Below are 20,056 nucleotides of genomic sequence, written 5' to 3'. Positions count from 1 at the left end.
GTGAGGGGAGACTACAGCCGATGATTTTAGATGCTCGGCGTACTACTCTTTCCAGCCGAGTCTTGTCCTGAGTGGTTGTGTGACCAAACCAGACAAGCATAGAAGCATAGAGAAAGTAAGAACGCTCTCAATAGAGAGTACAGACCTGTAGAAGTGGGTCATTGCAGTTTGACTGACCCTGAACTTTTTGAGCTGCCGCAGGAAATGGAGTCATAGCATAACACACTGCATAGAAGACGTCAACTCGTCTTACAACAGTGGAAAATTACTGAAAAGTCGCGGTGCAAGTTGCTATTTAGACTGTAAGCAGTGGAGCACGGACGCGGAAAAGGAAGTGACGGTGGCAGGAGAGGGGCGCTGTACAGGAAGCTGGGAAAAACGGGAGGGCTGTCCCAGATTGTGAATAAGGCAATCATCATCATCACATGTTTCTTTTGTGCTAAACATCAAGACTGTAGTGCTTTTGATACTTCAGCTCACCTTGTACTTCGCCTTCAGGTTCTCCCACTTCTTTTTCACCCAGCCAGCCTCGACCTTCCCTTCAAGGCTGTACTCCTTGATGAGGACCCTGCAAGCATTGGACAAATTGGCATACAGTTTAGATAAGCATTTATATGTGAACATCTACCAGCTAAATAAAGACTGTTCAAATTCACCAGTCACTAAATAGTAAATCATTATATTGTAGCCGGCTAGTATGTTGGATTGTCTGGGGTTCTGTGCATGCTGTTATGTTCATGTGTGGCTCTGGAGACAAGTAAATGCAGATAGCCGACATGGCCTGTCAGTCAAGCTAATATTCAATGAGAGAACAAATCTTGGGTAGCTGGACCGGGGATTGGCCGAGACAGGGCAGAGTGGGAGGGGAGTAGAGGGAGGCAGGAACTGACTGGTTGTTGGCGGGGTGCCATGGCACGAGTCCGATACCTCACGAGTCCGACACCTCACGAGTCCGAAAAAAGAGGCATTGTTAACCTCCCCCAGACCCTAACCCAAAACCTAACCTCTCCCACCCCCACGCCTAAACCTAACCTCCCCCAGACCCTAACCCAAAACCTAACCTCTCCCACCCCCACGCCTAAACCTAACCTCCCCCAGACCCTAACCCAAAACCTAACCTCTCCCACCCCCACGCCTAAACCTAACCTCCCCCAGACCCTAACCCAAATTCGGTCTCGTGAGGTGTCGGACTAGGGGGCAGTCCCCGTTGGGGTGCGGGAGAAAGAGGCTGGTGTGTGGGACTGGTGATGTGACAGGAGTAAGGTTTCTCGGGCTTGTTTTAGCGTAGATTGTGGCTGACAGCACACAATGTATCTGTATCTGTATCTGTTCGGTTCGCCCATTAAAGAGCATAATTGAGAAGAGTGCCTGAGTGTAATCCTGACAAGTTACAATAGTGTGCCTCAAATCTACCAGCCACTTTAATATATTTGTCTGGTTTTGTTTTCTCATCCTGTGGTCATTGAATTGATCCCTTTAATATAACAACAAACCTAACTGGCCACTAGCAATATGTACAATTAGCTATACATCTCAGGAGAGCAGAACAGTAGGCTACGTTGCTTAAATTTATAATAATGAACCATGCACATGAAAATGACATGTTCAATGTTCTTACTCAAAGCCTTTTACGGCTGTGTTCCTCAGTCGAGTAAACAAGGCTTCGTTGTCTCCCCTCCACTTGATGAGGCGCCTGGTGTCTTCATCCCCCCCTGAATAAACAAACGATATGCACGTTATTGATGACACATACAACTTTGGCTCTTTAATGTTATGTAACGCTGCTACCGGTGCTACGCTGATGCTAAGCCCTGTTCAACAACACTTACACGTTCATTATGAATTATAACCCTGTCTTTCTATTATTATTTGGTCACATAAGCCACATTACACACAAATGTAGTTCCTTGTGGTAGCACGGCCTGCCATTGTTGTGCAGTGTCGTGACTGTTGAGGGGAGAACCACGGGGGTAACTGTCTGCCTTTCCGAAACCCTGCCACTCCGAACGTTAACTTCCATTATTCGGACTGGCGGTCCTTCACCTTTTTTTCATAGGTCCCACCATTACGAAAATTCCTGCCTTCATTATTCGAAATGTCGGCCCTTCCTCGTTTTTCTAAAGGATCCGCCATTCCGAAGTTTGGATATTGTGGAATATGGCACACAAGTGCAGACATTTCAGTCGCACACTGTGTGTCTGAGCAGCGCAGCAGTAGCCTATTAGAACTGCGCTTTTACTGATGCTTTCTGAAGGCTATTTAGCCTACTTGATTAGACTTCTGTTTTTGTTAGGATATTATTTTTTTCGTTATTGTTTAATTGTTAACTTTTCAGTTAATCAGGCAAGCTTATCCTATTGGAATTTATAATTATTTCGTATGACATTTTACACAGCTGCAGGGCACAGCAAAGTAGACGATTATAAAGGTGTAAATGTGGGAGACATTTTATTAAGTGTTTTCCTTTCCCCACTAAGTAAATAAATAAGTTATGTTTATACAGCAGCTTTCACAGACAGTCACAAAGCGCTTCAGTCATAAAATAACATAAAGATAAACAACTGCATTGTGTTAGCATGTAGTCTAATCTATAAGCTAGTTGAAAAAAACCTTCACATGTGTGATGTGTGAGTGGTTCACAACCTTTTTAGAGGAGCCTTCAGAATTCGTTTTATCAGAGTAAATATGTTTGTCACTATTATGATAATTAAAATGATAAATATCTATATATAAAAATACACAAGTAGGCTACATGATTTGTATGTAAAAAAAGATTCTGATTCTATATCAGGGAGTAAGATGTACCTACTCAGGTGTGACCAGTTGTTAAAATGTAAATATAAAGTGTTGCGCAACGGCTGTGCACTTGTGCCAAATGGCACGCGCTCATCCAGCGGACTGAGTGCCGGGTCTCCTCTCCTCCTCCGGTACTGTACACTATCTTTGTGGGCAGTAGCCTATTGTGCTTCTTTGCTTCTTGCTTAAAATCAGACCACTTCTTTTTTATTTCTTTGAGGGTCCTTGACTCTGAACTAACAGAGTTTACTGTGTCAGTAAATTTCTGCCTCTGCCCGTTTCATTTTATTTGTAACGCCAGAGTTTAGGCTTCCAAATAAAACGCGTTTTATTTTTTCGGGTTGGTTAACTTGCGGGAAAGCTTTTCAGCACCATGGACAGCAACGGGGCGGCCGGACAGGTTTCTCCATGCAGCCAGGAGGGACAACAGAAAATCAGACCACTTCTTTTTTATTTCTTTGAGGGTCCTTGACTCTGAACTAACAGAGTTTACTGTGTCAGTAAATTTCTGCCTCTGCCCGTTTCATTTTATTTGTAACGCCAGAGTTTAGGCTTCCAAATAAAACGTGTTTTATTTTTTCGGGTTGGTTAACTTGCGGGAAAGCTTTTCAGCACCATGGACAGCAACGGGGCGGCCGGACAGGTTTCTCCATGCAGCCAGGAGGGACAACAGAATTAGGCTATGTTCCCGCGGGCGTGTCAGCATGTGTGTAGCAGGGTGTCTGCGTTGTGCGCACCCGCCTATAGAGACTGTAGGAGCTATGATTGTGTGTTATTACTGTATGATGAATTGTTGGTCACATACGGGGATTTGAGTCACCTGTCACTGTCACATACGGGGATTTGGGTGACGTGGTATTGGCGGAACGGTTCGTAGTAAAATCAGCTGTTTTACCTCCTTGCTTTGGTTTTGTGAATGGAGAGAGGGTGAGAGGGGGAAGTCTCACTTTTGTTGACCGCTGAACGCTATCGTTTATATTGCCTAGATCGCTGTTTTTGGATGCAATTCATGGATGTTTCACGCTGTATGTTCACCTGCAATAAATCTGCAAAACGTAACTTGCTTTGGATCAGTGATTTTCCGTACTCGACAGCCAGCGCGTCGGACCAGGTCAGTCCCCCTATTAGCCTCTCGGTGACAAATTTTTGGACTTTGATAGTCGCCTATATTTGTCAACAAAAAACGGACGGAACAAGTTCGCTTTGGACGCTGAGCCATCCTGAACCCACACATTGCACCGCTGGTCTCCCCCCCCCCCCCCCCCCCCCGAGAGCGGCCTGTCGGACAACATCGCGCATTCTAAACTGCGGTATGTAACCTGTTTTGTCCTACTGTTGTTTGAAACAGTTTGAGATGGTTACTGCCGAGTGGAAATTTGGCGTTGTTGTATCGGCTTGTATGGATTGCCGTTGCAGGGGTTGATGCTGTGGGAGCCTGGAGGGCTTGGCTTGTGTGGTTTCATTCAGTAGGCCTACTAGATTTGAATAGGCTATAGGCCTGCACTACTGCAGTGGGTGTTGGCTTGGCTTTGCATTGGACTCTCATTGTGATCATTTTTTTGTGCGCTCAAAATGAGTGGATCAAAGATTGGTGCTGCTGTGGACAAACCCGAAATGGAAAAGAGAAAAATAATTCTCACTGAAAAGGGACTGGCAGGCAAAATTGAGTCCAGCCAGAAGGAGCGTAAAAGGAAAGTGGACAAAATAAAAAGTGTGATTTCGTCTCTCAAAGAGCTCATGAATGACAATGAAAATCTGTCAAAGGTTAAATCACAGCTTGATGTCTTGATGCAATTGTCTGAAGATGCCAAAGCTGCATATGTCTCTGATGCTTTTAATCCCACCTGATGAACAAGAGAAACAAATTGAATGGTTCACAAGCATCAATAAGCACACACATGGATGTATTGAGGATGTGAAAATATGGCTCACAGAAGCCAGCAGACTTTCAAGTCGACCTCTACCAGAGCTAACCGATAAAGAACAGTCCCATCAGGGAGAAAGTGGACCTCAAGCTTCAGAGGAACAAAGTGGACCTCATCAAGAGGAAATAAAAAATGGAACAGGGCCTCAATTACACCAAAAGCCTCAACATGATGATCAGGATGAAATAAGGCCATGGGACAGCATATCTCAACGAAGCAGCAAAAAACACAGTAGATCAAATATTTCCACCACTTCATCAGCACGTCTCAGAGCTGAGGCTGAAGTGGCTGCTTTACTTGCTCGTCAAAAAATGCTCAAAGATAAGCATGCTCTTGAGGAAGAGGAGCAGCAAATAAGAAAGCGGAAAGAACAACTCCAGCTGGAAGAAGACATTGCTGCATCGCTGGCAAAAGTGAATGTCTTAAGAGCAGCTGGTTCATCTGTACGGAGTGCTGCTTCTCGAGGATTGGACGGCATGGAGTCTTATTTCAGAAAAAATGAAAAAGGTGTTGATAATCTTAACATCGATGCAGAGACCTTTGTGCCACAGACACAACAGGATGGAAGAGGACAACTGGCTGGAAATACAGATCCACATTTTGGAGGCACAAGGCCAAAACAAATGAATGTGGACTATGCCACACATCTCCACCAGAGGGCTCCAGCGCTCATAAAAATACAGAGCACACTTCCAAGCGTCACACCGCCTCTAGTGTCTCATGGCAGAGATGCACACATGCCTCTTTCCATGAATAGCACCAGTGATCAGAACCACATCATGTCTCTAATGGAAAAACAAAACGAAATCACCACAATGCTGGTGCAACAACAATGTCTTTCATCACTCCCTAAGAGAGACATCCAAATATTTGATGGCGATCCTCTGCAATATAATCAGTCATTTGAACAGCTTGTAGAGGGAAGGACTGACAATGTCGGAGATTGCCTGCATTTCCTCATACAGTACACCAGGGGGCAGCCTAGAGAGCTCATCAAATGCTGTCAACACCTGACTGATGGCACTGGATCTGCAGCAGCAAAGGCTTTACTCAAGGAACACTTTGGAAACGAGCATATGATAGCATCTGCCTACATGGATCAAATATTCTCATGGCCATCAATCAAGTCAGAAGATAGAAAGGCTTTACAGGCATACAGTCTATTCTTGCGTGGATGTTGCAATGCCATGAAGGAAGTGTATAATCTGTGCGACTTGAATACACCTGCCAATATGCTCACCGTGATTAAAAGGTTACCCTACAAGCTGAGGGACAAGTGGCGAACAGTGGCATGTGACATCCAGGAGAAGCACCGCCGAAGAGCAATGTTTGCTGATATTGTGACGTTCATTGAACGTCAAGTGAAAATTGCAATGGACCCAGTATTTGGAAACATACAAGATGCTCCAATGCTGGTTGCAGTCAAAGAAGGCCTCAGAATGAAACCTTCACCTCGCTCCAAGGCTAAAGGAAGTAGTTTTGCCACTACTGTCACTGCAGTTGAGAGGAGGGCCCAACCAGAAAACAATGAAAAGGATAGACACAAATCTGAGAAGACTTGCCTGTACTGCAATAGGGCTGGACACATGCTGGAGTCATGCACTCTATTGGAGAGGAGAGCACACAGCGAGAAGATGGATTTCTTGAAAAAGAACGGAGTTTGTTTTGGATGCTTGTGCACAGGGCACATTAGCAAAGAATGCAGAAAACGTCTTTCTTGCAAGACATGTGGCTCAAGACACCCCAGTATGCTTCACATCCACTATAAAGAAAAGGCAGCCGAAGTGGATAAAGGCAGGACCAACTCAGACAGGGCAGCAGACAGTGCCTTGGTTGCGGTTCAAACCAGTGGTCTCACTGGGGCCGGTGAACAAGATTGCAAGCTTGCCATCGTACCAGTGAAGATAAAATCAAGTAAAGGTCAAAGGGCAGTGGAAACCTATGCCTTTTTGGACCCAGGGAGTTCAGCATCCTTCTGCACAATGGGTCTGATGGATAAGCTGAGTCTCTCTGGGAGAAGAACAAAGATACTGTTGCGCACCATGGGCCAAGAGAAAGTTGTCGACAGTTGTGTTGTGCAACATCATCTAATTGCAGCGCCGCAGAGCCAGCTGGCTACACCTCTTGACACGGTCTGGCTACGCCTCTTGACACGATCTGGCTACGCCTCTTGACACGGTCTGGTATACACATCACCCTTCAAAATAAAATACTCGTTATTTTTCTCTTGATTTAAAGAATTACAAGAACAATTATGCTTTCTATCTTCCACACTGAGCGTAGTTAGGCTCGTTTTCAACTCACCCAACACATTTTGTTTTTCATACTGTATATTTTATGGATTTGGAAAATGTTTCTAAATCATTTTTAAAGTTTGTAGACAGAGTAGAGTTTTGCTATACAGTATTTACATTTCTGTATAAAATATTTGGTCAAAATAATTACATTGTTCATTAAAAATTAAAAAAATTTACCTTCAAAATTTGACAGTTTCAAGTATAAATGGTGGTAGTGCATCAATGCTATATTTAATCCATAAATAAAAATAAATAATATAAAAATAAATAAATAAATACATACATAAATACAAAATAAATGAATAAATAAAAATAAATAAATAATAGGCTACAAAAAATAAAAAATAAAAATACATAGCTAAAAAAAAAATCAATAAGGTCTCTGCCTTTATACACTGTTCTCAAACTTTTTCATGTCAAGGTCCCCTAAACTAAAACAAATTAGACCACATGGACCCTCATTCGATCATATTTGATCAGGGTCCCCCATCTGATATTAGATGTTTTATTAGGAGATAGTGTGTGGCACCCATGGCCAACATTCTGTCATTGTCAACACAAAAACAGCCCTATATTGCAGCAGACAGACAGACAGACAGACAGACAGACAGACAGACAGACAGACAGACAGACAGACAGACAGACGGGGATCACAGACAAAGCTGTCTGTAGCAGGGCTGAGCAAGTGGACCTGGCTGAAATATCAGTTCTGGAATGAAGGTGAGTAACGTTATTTCGGTATGTTTTATGTTTGTCATTTTTATGTTGTCCTCTCCATGTGGCCATGCTTGCAAACTTATATCAGCTATAACAGATGTGTATGTTACATTAATGTGCTTTCAACAGGTAGACAGACAGTCAATATCCTACTTTCCGACTTTCTGTCTGTCTGCTCGACTGTCTCACTGTCTGCCTGTCTACCTGACTGACTGTTGTCAGACTGACTGCCTGTCTACCTGTCTGTCAGTGTCTGAACTGACTGTGTGTTTCACTGTCTGTCTACCTGACTGACTGATGTCTGTCTGTCACTGACTGACTGACTGTCTGTCAGACTGTCTACCTGACTGACTGACTGACCGACCGTCTGTCTGTCTAATTGTCTGCCTGACTGTCTCACTGTCTGCCTGTCTATCAGACTGACTGCCTGTCTACCTGACTGTCTGTCTACCTGACTGACCATCTGTCTGTCTCTGTCTGCCTGACTCTCTCACTGTCTGCCTGTCTACCTGACTGACTGTCTCACTGTCTGCCTGACTGTCTGCCTGTCCCACTGTCTGTCAGTGTCTGAACTGACTGTGTGTTTCACTGTCTGCCTGTCTACCTGACTGACTGATGTCTGTCTGCCACTGACTGACTGACTGACTGACTGTCACACTGGATGTTATGTAATTTAGTGTATAGCTTTGTTGCTTTGAATTTGACATTAGGCCAGGCATGACAATCAAGGCCTCTTTTAGGGCTGTGACGTCTGACCCCTTTTGTTTTTGCCCATCCTTAGTCGCCAGCTTTCTGCACCGCCCAGCCACCGTCATGGTCTTCGTCACCAGTGTCCGGGCCGGCCTCCTGAAAGGTTCCGCCTGTGTCATTGGTGTCCGGGCCATCGTCCAGGGTTGCTCCACCCTTCGGCCCTGCCTCCCGGACGCCCTCTACACCTGTTGTACGCCCTCTACACCAACGACACAGGCGGAACCTTTCAGGAGGCCGGCCCGGACACTGGTGACGAAGACCATAACATCCAGTGTGACAGTCAGTCAGTCAGTCAGTCAGTGGCAGACAGACATCAGTCAGTCAGGTAGACAGGCAGACAGTGAAACACACAGTCAGTTCAGACACTGACAGACAGTGGGACAGGCAGACAGTCAGGCAGACAGTGAGACAGTCAGTCAGGTAGACAGGCAGACAGTGAGAGAGTCAGGCAGACAGTGAGACAGACAGACGGTCAGTCAGGTAGACAGACAGTCAGGTAGACAGGCAGTCAGTCTGATAGACAGGCAGACAGTGAGACAGTCAGGCAGACAATTAGACAGACAGACGGTCGGTCAGTCAGTCAGTCAGGTAGACAGTCTGACAGACAGTCAGTCAGTCAGTGACAGACAGACATCAGTCAGTCAGGTAGACAGACAGTGAAACACACAGTCAGTTCAGACACTGACAGTCAGGTAGACAGGCAGACAGTGAGACAGTCAGGCAGACAGACAGACAGGTAGACAGGCAGTCAGTCTGACAACAGTCAGTCAGGTAGACAGGCAGACAGTGAGACAGTCGAGCAGACAGACAGAAAGTCGGAAAGTACGATATTGACTGTCTGTCTACCTGTTGAAAGCACATTAATGTAACATACACATCTGTTATAGCTGATATAAGTTTGCAAGCATGGCCACATGGAGAGGACAACATAAAAATGACAAACATAAAACATACCGAAATAACGTTACTCACCTTCATTCCAGAACTGATATTTCAGCCAGGTCCACTTGCTCAGCCCTGCTACAGACAGCTTTGTCTGTGATCCCCGTCTGTCTGTCTGTCTGTCTGTCTGTCTGTCTGTCTGTCTGCTGCAATATAGGGCTGTTTTTGTGTTGACAATGACAGAATGTTGGCCATGGGTGCCACACACTATCTCCTAATAAAACATCTAATATCAGATGGGGGACCCTGATCAAATATGATCGAATGAGGGTCCATGTGGTCTAATTTGTTTTAGTTTAGGGGACCTTGACATGAAAAAGTTTGAGAACAGTGTATAAAGGCAGAGACTTTATTGATTTTTTTTTTAGCTATGTATTTTTATTTTTTATTTTTTGTAGCCTATTATTTATTTATTTTTATTTATTCATTTATTTTGTATTTATGTATGTATTTATTTATTTATTTTTATATTATTTATTTTTATTTATGGATTAAATATAGCATTGATGCACTACCACCATTTATACTTGAAACTGTCAAATTTTGAATATTCATTGAAGGTAAAAAAAAAGAATTTTTAATGAACAATGTAATTATTTTGACCAAATATTTTATACAGAAATGTAAATACTGTATAGCAAAACTCTACTCTGTCTACAACCTTTAAAAATGATTTAGAAACATTTTCCAAATCCATAAAATATACAGTATGAAAAACAAAATGTGTTGGGTGAGTTGAAAACGAGCCTAACTACGCTCAGTGTGGAAGATAGAAAGCATAATTGTTCTTGTAATTCTTTAAATCAAGAGAAAAATAACGAGTATTTTATTTTGAAGGGTGATGTGTATACCAGACCGTGTCAAGAGGCGTAGCCAGATCGTGTCAAGAGGCGTAGCCAGACCGTGTCAAGAGGCGTAGCCAGCTGGCTCTGCGGCGCTGCAATTAGATGTATCTCGTGTTGTGTCCCATTTGGAAGTGACTGGGCTGGGCAGTGACTGGTACTGTGAAATGCCAGACATATTTACACAACGTAGGATGCCTGTTAATAGGAGCAGCATCCCACGACAACAAGACCTGAAAAAATGGCCTCATTTGAAACATGTATACCTGCCAGAGATAGACGCAGATGTGGAGCTTTTGATAGGCATGAACGTGCCCAGAGCTTTGGAGCCGCTGGAGGTTATCCGGAGTGTGGATGGAGGGCCATACGCCATCAAAACAATGCTTGGTTGGACAGTAAATGGACCACTTGGTGAAGGCAGTGATAGTCTCATGCATCAATCTGCAGTTTCCATCAACAGAATCTCTGCTGTTACACTTGACGAGCTCTGGAAACAACAGTTCAAGACAGACTTCCCGGAAAACAGTCAGGATGAATTGCCAGCACTGTCAAGGGAGGACTGTAAGTTCCTGGAAATGGCCGACAAAACTGCACAACTTGTTGGTGGCCATTACAGCATTGCTTTGCCTCTGAAGAACAGAAAAATGAGCATGCCTAACAACCGAAAAATTGCAGAGCAACGTACTCTCAACCTGAAGAGGAGGTTTAGCAGGGATCCATCATTCCACAAGGACTACACTGCTTTTATGAACAACCTTGTATCCAATGGATATGCAGAGAGAGTGCCAGCCACAGATCTGGAGCGCAGTGATGGAATGGTTTGGTATATCCCGCATCATGGGGTATACCATCCCAAGAAAAGAAAAATACGGGTTGTCTTCGATTGTGGAGCAACATTTCAAGGTGCATCACTCAACGCACATCTCCTGCAAGGCCCTGACCTAACTAGCACGTTGATTGGAGTCCTCACCCGGTTCAGGAAGGAGCCCATTGTTTTGATGTCTGACATTGAGGCTATGTTTCACCAGGTCCGAGTGCCAGAAGAGGATGCAGACCTGTTGCGCTTTCTCTGGTGGCCCGGGGGAGACTTCAGTCAGCATATGGAAGAGTACAGAATGGTTGTCCATTTGTTTGGGGCAACCTCATCTCCAAGTTGCGCTAATTTTGCTCTCCGGAAGTGCGCCGAAGATAACAAAGAGCTCTTCAGCCAGCAGGTGTTTGAGACCATCATGCACAGCTTTTATGTGGACGACTGTCTTGCTTCAGTAACCTCTGAACAGGAAGCCATATCCCTCTATGAGGACTTGGGAACCATCTGTGCCTTGGGAGGCTTTCGTCTAACAAAATGGCTAAGCAACAGTCGCCGTGTGCTGGCAGCAATACCTGAGGAGGAGAGAGCAAAGGAGGTTAAAGACTTGGATCTGGACCATGGCATCCTACCCGTTGAGAGAGCACTGAGGGTGCGGTGGTGCATCCAGTCTGACACGTTTAAGTTCAGCATAACCGTTCAAGACAGACCATTGACCCGAAGAGGAATCCTTTCGACCTGGGAATTTTGGCTTCTGTGGTTTTCACAGCTAAAAAGATCCTGCAAGACCTGTGCCGGAAAGGGTTAGGATGGGATGATGTCATACCACCAGACACAGCCCAGCAGTGGATAGACTGGGTGAAAGAGCTGCATCTGTTGGAGGGCTTCTGCATCAGACAATGTTTAAAACCCCTCAACTTTGGAGAAGCAACTAGTGCCCAGTTGCATCATTTCGCCGATGCGAGTGAGGAAGGATATGGGACTGTCACCTACCTGCTGCTGCACAATGCCCATTCTCATACACACAGCGCCTTCATAATGGGAAAATCCAGGGTGGCACCTTTAAAGCCTGTGACAATCCCACGTATGGAGCTGACAGCGGCTGTTGTAGCAGCTCGCATGGACAAACTTTGGAGGAAGGAGCTCAGACTACAGCTGAATAAGGTTCTGTCAAAGAAGAAGATTCTCTGAGGAGTTCTTGTGCCTCCAGAAGGGAGAGTATGTGAAAGGGAACAGCCACATATATAAGCTCAACCCGATATTGGAAGATGGTGTGTTGAGAGTTGGAGGACGGCTTAGTAAGGCTGCTATGCCAGAAGAGGCCAAACATCCTGCCATAATAGCCAAAGATCTTCATATCTCAGACCTCATTCTACGACACATTCATCAAGTCGTTGGCCATGGAGGTAGAAACCACATGTTGTCCAGGCTGCGCCAGCGCTACTGGATTCCTGGTGCTAGTGTTGCCATAAGGAAGATCTTGTCCAGATGTGTTGTTTGTCGTCGGCTGCAGGGAGCTCCAGGTCAACAGCAAATGGCAGACTTACCTGTTGACAGAGTTTCTGCAGAAGAACCTCCCTTCAGTCACGTTGGAGTGGACTATTTTGGGCCATTTGAGGTCAAGCGTGGGAGGATTCTCGTGAAGAGATATGGAGTCATCTTTACATGTTTGGCGATAAGAGCAGTACACATTGAAGTTGCTTCATCGTTGGACACTGACTCTTTTATTCATGCCTTGCGACGCTTCATCGCAAGAAGAGGACAGGTCCAAGAGCTATGCTCCGACAATGGCACCAACTTTGTCGGCGCAGAGCGTGAGCTGAGACGAGCTGTGGAAGGATGGAACCTGGAGCAGATCAATGATGCTCTTTCATTGAAGGGGATCAAGTGGATCTTTAACCCTCCCACAGGATCACATCACGGAGGAGCATGGGAGAGGTTAATCCGTTCTGTCAGAAAAATTCTTAATTCCACTTTGGGGACTCAAAGTCTGGATGAGGAAGGATTCCACACAGTACTCTGCGAAGTGGAATCAATTCTGAACAGTAGACCAATCACCAAGGAATCAACAGATCCAAATGACTTGGAAGCATTGACACCTAATCACCTTCTGCTTCTCAGGACCAAGCCATGTTTACCACCTGGTCTGTTTCAGAAGGAGGACATTTATGCACGCCGGAGATGGAAGCAAGTCCAATACATGTCCGATCTGTTTTGGAAAAGGTGGACTAAGGAGTACCTGCCACAACTACAGGAACGACAGAAATGGACAAAGGTCAAGCGCAATTTCATCCCCGGGGACATAGTGCTCATAGTTGATGATACTGCACCCCGAAATTCATGGATCATTGGGCGGATCACAGAAGCAGTTCCAGACAGGAGAGGACTTGTGCGACAAGTCAGGATTAAGACCCCGACCAGCTGTATATGTAGGCCTGTAACCAAGGTCTGCCTTCTTCAGGAGTCAGCGGGGTCATGAAGGCTGTACTGGAATATATGACTTTGGACTGACTGATTTGACTCTTTTGACTTGACTTGAGTGATGATCACTCCCAATAGGATAAGTGCTTGTAACCTCTGTCCTAGACCAAGCTTGACTTGAGAAGATTGGATCGAAACGGACAATATGCGAAACGGACAATATGCGTTACGGACTATGGACACGTTGCGTTAAAAAAAATCGTAAAAAAAAAAAAAAAGGAAGACTCCATTGTACCATGTATATTTGTAATGTTATTTCTTTATTTATTCTCCTGCATTGCATTTGTTATTCTTCTACATGTTTAATGAATTTGTAATTATTACTGTGTAGCCTATAGTAACTGTAATAATTAGGGGCCGGAATGTAGGAGCTATGATTGTGTGTTATTACTGTATGATGAATTGTTGGTCACATACGGGGATTTGAGTCACCTGTCACTGTCACATACAGGGATTTGGGTGACGTGGTATTGGCGGAACGGTTCGTAGTAAAATCAGCTGTTTTACCTCCTTGCTTTGGTTTTGTGAATGGAGAGAGGGTGAGAGGGGGAAGTGAGCTAATCATTCCCTATGTTCCCACGCGTACTCTCCGCTCACAGGACGGTAATTATCTTACCGTCCCTAAAATTAAGAAAAAATCAGCAGGTAGCAGAGCATTCTCTTACCGTGCTCCACATCTCTGGAACCAGCTTCCTCTGTCAGTTAGGGAAGCTGGCTCCATTGAAATCTTCAAAACTAGACTCAAAACCCATTTATTCTCCCAATCATTTGGCTGTGCTTGATAGTTGTGCTTGATGATGTCATTCTTTAGAAATATTTATTAGCTCTTGAGTACATACAATCCTGAATTGCTGAGCGGGCTGTCTCAAGCCAGCAATATCATTATAAACTTAGACTTGACCTAATTTAATAATATGGCATCAGCCGATCCAGTAGCTCAGATATAAAATCAAATAGCTGGTGAATAAACTTAGTCCTGAACTGCTGAGCGGGCTGTCTCAAGCCAGCAGTATCAGTATAAACATAGACTTGACCTAATTTAATAATATGGCATCAGCCGATCCAGTAGCTCAGATATAAAATCAAATAGCTGGTGAATAAACTTAGTCCTGAACTGCTGAGCGGGCTATCTCAAGCCAGCAGTATCAGTATAAACTTAGACTTGACCTAATTTAATAATATGGCATCAGCCGATCCAGTAGCTCAGATATAAAATCAAATAGCTGGTGAATAAACTTAGTCCTGAACTGCTGAGCGGGCTGTCTCAAGCCAGCAGTATCAGTATAAACATAGACTTGACCTAATTTAATAATATGGCATCAGCCGATCCAGTAGCTCAGATATAAAATCAAATAGCTGGTGAATAAACTTAGTCCTGAACTGCTGAGCGGGCTATCACAAGCCAGCAGTATCAGTCTAAACTTAGACCTAGACTACCTAGACCTGAATTAGCAGTATAGTATTAGTCATCCTAAAAAATCCTAATAAATTTTGTTTTGACCTAATTTTATTGTTGTCTATAGAGTTAGTTCCACCTCTGCGCAGATTCCCCCGCTCTCTTCTCTCTCTCCCCCTCAGGTGTCCTTCATTGGCCTGACGTACACCCCCGCCGCTGCAGCCCTAGGTCCGGCCGTCATCGCCCTAGCCACCTGTCGTCACCCTAGGCCATCTACCCGCTACTCCATCTACTGTCTGACACCCCGGGCTCTTCACCACCACCGACCCCTATCCTCATCATCCTGGTCACCTGCCTGCCTAAGGGAAGGGGGGGACCCCCCCCCCCCCCCCCCCCAGCCTCAACAACGCGGACTCTTGGATTCCTCAGATCATCCTCATGGAACTCCCAATCTTGTTACCCTTTTGTCACCTAGCTAATTAACTAGTATTCTCTAAACCTACGAACACTTAAAGACTGCATTTTCTATTTCTTTTTGGACTCTACTTTTTAGATTTTCAACTCCCTTCCCTGATCTTAGGATAATTTAAAAATTACATTTCTATATCCTTTCTGTTGGACTCTTTTTACATTTTCAATTTTCTGTTCTCTTGTACATTTTATTTCCATATTAAACCATTCACAGAGTTTCATTATCGGAAACTCTGTGCATGGTTTAGCCCGGCATCTCTCGGCCTGTCTCGGAGGGGAGTCCCCAGATGGGGGTCCGCTGCTGTGGCCTGGTGGGTGGGCCCGTCCCCCGCGTGGCCTGCTCTCACGCTCTCAGTCACTATGCTGGTGGCTGGGGGCTGGGGGGGCGGGTCGCGTGGGGGCTGGGTCCGCCTGGGCCGCAGCAATTGGCCCCTAGCACAACGACCTCACAAGGTTCCTCCTCAGCCAAGTCACTGGGGCAATCCATGCGGCGATCCATATGGTGGAAAGGTTTTCTTGCGTTCACTGGGGGTGAGGGGGTGCCGCTGTGTCCCGGCCTGGCCTTCCCTCCCACGCCATATGTGGGCGGGGGCCGGGTCGGGGGGCATCGGTGCTCTTCATCACTGGTCGAGGGCTGCCGGTTGGTTTAGAATAGCTTAGGTAGGCGATAGATTAGCTACAGCCTAAGGCTGACCTGTTAGTGTTCAGGCTAAAATCAGACTAGAGCAGGGTAGGATAGGCCAGATTAGGCTGTAGATTAGCTAGATACTATGTCCCAGTTAGCTCTGGTTAATGCTTAGAGTAGTCAGTTGTCTGATCTTCTCCCCCCCCCCTCTCTTTCCCCCTTTCCCCGCTTCTTCCCCCTTCTTGTTCTCCTCTCTTTCCATGCTCTTTCCTCCCCCACATCCCACCGCCCCCCCCCTCCCTTCTCCTGCTCTCTCCTCATTCTCCCCCCCCTCTGCTCCTTCTCCTCTTCTCCCCTATTTTCCTGAATCCCTGCCACTTCCTGCTCTCCCTTCTCTCACATTCCCTGCTCTCCTTCCCCTGCACCTCTACTCTCTGTCCTCCCCCCTCTCTCACATTGCCCCTGCTCTCCTTCCCCTGCACCCTCCCACCTCTCCTTCTCTGTTCTCTCCTCCTCCACATTTCCCATTTTCTCCCCACCCTCGCCCTAATCCGGGCCCGTATCCTACTCCCTCCCTCCACCCTAGACCCTACCTCTACTCTACCTCCCCTGTACCCTCCCATCTCTCCTTCTCTGTTCTCTCCTCCTCTCTGTCCTCTCCCCTCTCTCACATTCCCACTGCTCTCCTTCCCCTGCGCCCTCCCACCTCTCCTTCTCTGTTCTCTCCTCCTCTCTGCCCTCTCCTCCCTCTCACATTCCCCCTGCTCTCCCTCCCCTGCACCCTCTCCTTCTCTGTTCTCTCCTCCTCCACATTTCCCATTTCTCCCCACCCTCGCCCTAATCCGGGCCCGTATCCTACTCCCTCCCCTCCCCCAACCCTAGACCCTACCCCTACCCTGGCTCTCCCTCCCCTGCACCCTCATCTCTCCTCCCCTGTTCTCTCCTCCTCCACATTTCCTATTTCCCCCCCACCTCCCCCCTCTCCTCCCTCCCTCCCTCCACCCTAGACCCTACCTCTACTCTACCTCCCCTGTACCCTTCCACCTCTCCTTCTCTGTTTCTCTCCTCCTCTCTGTCCTCTCCCCTCTCTCACATTCCCACTGCTCTCCTTCCCCTGCGCCCTCCCACCTCTCCACATTTCCTATTTTCTCCCCACCTCCCCCCTCTCCTCCCTCTCCCTCCCTCCTCCACTCTCCTGCTTTCTTCAAATGTTCAAATGTTATCTTTATTCTGTATATTCTTGTTACTGTGTGTTAGCTAGAATCAGCTAGACATACTTTCTGTGAAGCCCTCTGAGACATGCTTGTGAATTAGGGCTATATAAATAAACTTGACTTGACTTGACTTGGAAGTCTCACTTTTGTTGACCGCTGAACGCTATCGTTTATATTGCCTAGATCGCTGTTTTTGGATGCAATTCATGGATGTTTCACGCTGTATGTTCACCTGCAATAAATCTGCAAAACGTAAACTTGCTTTGGATCAGTGATTTTCCGTACTCGACAGCCAGCGCGTCGGACCAGGTCAGTCCCCCTATTAGCCTCTCGGTGACAAATTTTTGGACTTTGATAGTCGCCTATAGAGACACATAGCCTATTACTATCTTGCACATTGTGGAGTTAGAACAACACGTCTTTATTTTATTTTGGTTGGGCTCCACAAACATTTTGAGGATTCGAGGCAACCCATTTAGCAGCATCAGAGAGAGAGAGGGAGAGGGAGAGAGAGAGAGAGAGAGAGAGAGAGAGAGAGAGAGAGAGAGAGAGAGAGAGAGAGAGAGAGAGAGAGAGAGAGAGAGAGAGAGAGAGAGAGAGAGAGAGAGAGAGAGAGAGAGAGAGAGAGAGAGAGAGAGAGAGAGAGAGAGAGAGAGAGAGAGAGAGAGAGAGAGAGAGAGAGAGAGAGAGAGAGAGAGAGAGAGAGAGAGAATTGCGCACACAGCCTACAGAAGTTTAAAAGTCCAAACGAAAATATTTATTGACAAAAACGATTTTAATCAATTCCATAATTCAAAGTAGATTTTGGGAAAGATGTAACTTTCACGGTTTGGTTCACAGTTCAGGTTTGGTTAATATTTAGACACCAGATAGATTATATAGACACAAGAAATCACAGAGTGCAAGCTACAGGCCGCGGCTCCGCCCGAGCCTACTTTATCTGACACACGGCCGGTTCGTGAACTGGAAGTCAAATCAAATTCGGAGTGGCGGACCTTATGGAAATCGGAGTGGTGGGATTTCTGAGTGGCAATATTTCTGAGTGCCGATATTTCGGAGTGGCAGAACGTCGGAGTGGCAGCACGTCGGAGTGGCGGCATGTAACCAAAAACGGGCAGGCCTATGTGAGCACCAAGTTAGCGGTACATGGTACTAATCACCGTTAAAGAGCATGGAGCAGGGTAATTCCTTTGCTAAATGTATACTTAACCTTGTCCCTATGTCCATTTGAAAAGTTAATGCATCATTAAAAAAAAAAAAAAAAAGTTTGAAAAAAAAAATGGAGAAAAACACCTTCCTTTTTCAGAAGGAAATAACAGACTTTTATATTGTTAAGGAAAAGCCTGCTACGTCACAGTGGGGAGTGGCTCCCGCGTGCGTGTCTCCCTCTCCCCTCCCACTGTGCTTGTCTGCGCAGACACGCTCTATCTCTCTCTCTCTCTCTCTCTCTCTCTCTCGCTCTCTCGGTGTGTGTGTGTGTGTGTGTGTGTGTGTGTGTGTGTGTGTGTGTGTGTGTGCGTGCGTGCGTGCGTGTGTGTGTATCGAATTACAGTCCGCACCTCGGCCCGCCTCCGCTCGCTTGCTTTCTCAACTCTCTCCGCGGTCCGTTGTTTCGTAGCTGGGCTGTTCCTGCTCTCTTTCACTGTCAAAATTAGGCTGAGGCCATCATATGCATGTGCATAAACATTTGCTACCTCCTCTTCCTCCTGAAAACCGGCGTTAGCATCCATAGTGTGTGACTGACAGCCCTGACCTAAGTGACGACAGACAGAGGGACAGACAGAGGGACAGACGGTCATGCCTGGCGACTCCCCACTGTGACGTCAGAGTTTTGGGATCCAAGATGTCAAAATAAAAGTTCAAAAAGTAAAACGACCCCAGAAGTCACTGTAGTGTATATGTAAGTGTCTTAATGTGAAAATCGAGTTCCTCCATAATTCACCTACATATTGACTGATTGGGCTCTCTAACCTGCACCATGCTCTTTAACGTTACACATTCAGTTGCAGTTATCTAACGCCGGTGCCATGTTAGCTAACGTTAACGTATTATGCTAATGTTAGCGTATTACGCTAACGTTTTTCAGTTTACGTTAGCCTGTGTTAACTAAGGCCAAGGTTAGCTAAGCACCATTGAGCAGACTCGAACGGGGGCCATCTACGGGGAACGGGGCCAAGTTATCCGGATAGACGAGCCTTTTTTCCCGCAGACGATGGCGTGTGAAAATTGTAAAAACGTACCGTGGCAGGCTGGCAGCAGAAGATATTTTTCTTCGTTTTTCCCTCCACTGTGAAGTCGCAATGCATTATGGGCGGATGAGTAGAGCAGAGTACACCCCCACTGTCTACTACGAAATTCTTGCGAATTTAGTATACTTCTGGGAAAATCTCGCCTATACAAAATGTATGTACTGTACAGTGTGAACACACCACCTACTCAATTTGAGTACAAAAAGTAGGCTTAGTAGAGGTATTCGAACACAGATCCGGAAGTCCCAGACTTCCTGGTTCTTCATTGTTTCTGTCACCAGGGTGTGGTGAGCATGGACTATAGGCCGTTTCTCAATAAGCGTTCTTGTGTGTTCTTGCGTTCTTGTGTCCCTGGGAAACGTCATCAGTCGCAGCCCAAGTACTGTTCCAATACAAAGTTCACATTTCGCCAAGAATGCTTAAAATTCCCGGATGTGTTCTCGACACGCCCACTTTACCGAGGATGCTCTGGTTGGTGACTTGTGTCAACTTGGCAAGGCAGATATCCCAGCATGCATTTCGGCATAAGCAGAGGCAGAACGC

The sequence above is a fragment of the Poromitra crassiceps genome (genome assembly GCF_964638095.1).
Source record: "Poromitra crassiceps genome assembly, chromosome: 11".
In the NCBI taxonomy this organism is placed as follows: domain Eukaryota; kingdom Metazoa; phylum Chordata; class Actinopteri; order Beryciformes; family Melamphaidae; genus Poromitra; species Poromitra crassiceps.
The sequence above is the reverse complement of the archived record's forward strand: the minus strand, read 5'-3'. Positions refer to the sequence as shown.